A 1,360-nucleotide genomic window follows, 5' to 3' on the forward strand; every position below is an offset into this window, starting at 1 on the left:
AGATGTCTTCAGGTGCCGGGGCTCTGCTCGGCGCGGTGAGGGAAACTCAACACACCGCCTCCAATGGACCCTGGTGAAGAAAGCCAGGTGTGGGGTCAGGAGACTGTCATTTTAGACATATTTGGAATTAATTTTAGATCAAAAAGTACACATCATTCTAACTACGTATGTGCTTAGTAATAAATTACTACACACTTGTTCAATCACCTAAGAAACCCCACTCTGCTCAGATAACTAGATTTTTAATTATAGGTCTGTTTTGCCTGTGTGTCATGACTGAGAATCACTATCATTAGATATGAAACTCACTATACACAAAGATGCACACAGGCTGCTTTGAGTCATCTGTGTTGTTAATGTGTGTTGGCCATTAAACTTCACTGAGACCCTTTATTCTGTCCTTTACAGGAGCCTCATGAGTGTCAACTTCCATTCAAGTTGAACTTATAATAATGTGGAATGAAATCATCAATATGATCCTCACCTCTTCCTTCAGGAGAAAAATCCTACTTATATTCAAGGTGGTCAAAGTGCAGACAACACCATCCACCTTTTCCTGGAGATGTACGCGGGACTGAGGTGAGAACAGCAAAAGGCTCTAGTTTAATGGTCTTAATGAAGGTTTCAGGGAAGTGCATTAAACAGGACTCATATAACATCTTCCAAAAGAATTATTTTGTAAAACTGATGCCTTGATTATGGTAAAAGATAATATGGTAAAAACCATATTTTTCTTTCTGGGACATTAAAGTTCTAAATCTATCAAGCTGCTTTGAAATACTTTCTTTGATTAGGTACCACTGTCTGCCATAGGGTAAGTAAGGACAACACTCAAATTAATCAGAACAGAAAAAATAACTCCTACTAGATTTGGTTACACATATACTAAAATTGAAATGATACAATGATGAGCATGGTCCTTGCACAGAGATGACATGCAAACTCGTAAAGAGTTCCATATTTTTGTTGCAAGAAGAACTAACATGGCTACTTTAAGCTAAGGCACAAGTACAAAAATTCTACATAAAGATAGCACAAATCCCCATAACAACAATCTCTCTCAATGTCTATGGACTAAATGTGCCAATTCAGAGGCACAGAATAGGAAGATGAATTAGAACACTGAACCCAACATTCTGATACCTGCAAGAAACACATCTGAGCAATCAAAGCAACCATGGGCTAAAAGTAAAAGGCTGGAAAACAAGTATTCAAGAAAAGAACACCTCCACAAAGCTGGAGTAGCCATACTAGTATCAGACCACATGGACTTCAGGCTAAAGGTTATAAGAGACAGTGAATGTCATTTCTGCATGATCATGGGATCTTTACATCAGAAAGAACTCACCCTCCTCAATGT

General features: G+C 38.4%; 1 pseudogene; it reads left to right on the forward strand.

Moving 5' to 3' along the window:
* The first annotated feature begins 864 nt into the window (after positions 1 to 864).
* Positions 865 to 965, forward strand: LOC130036980 (uncharacterized; annotated as a pseudogene).
* The last annotated feature ends 395 nt before the right edge of the window (positions 966 to 1,360 follow it).

This window comes from Sorex fumeus, unplaced genomic scaffold, assembly GCF_029834395.1.
Source record: "Sorex fumeus unplaced genomic scaffold, SorFum_2.1 ptg000070l, whole genome shotgun sequence".
In the NCBI taxonomy this organism is placed as follows: Eukaryota; Metazoa; Chordata; class Mammalia; order Eulipotyphla; family Soricidae; genus Sorex; species Sorex fumeus.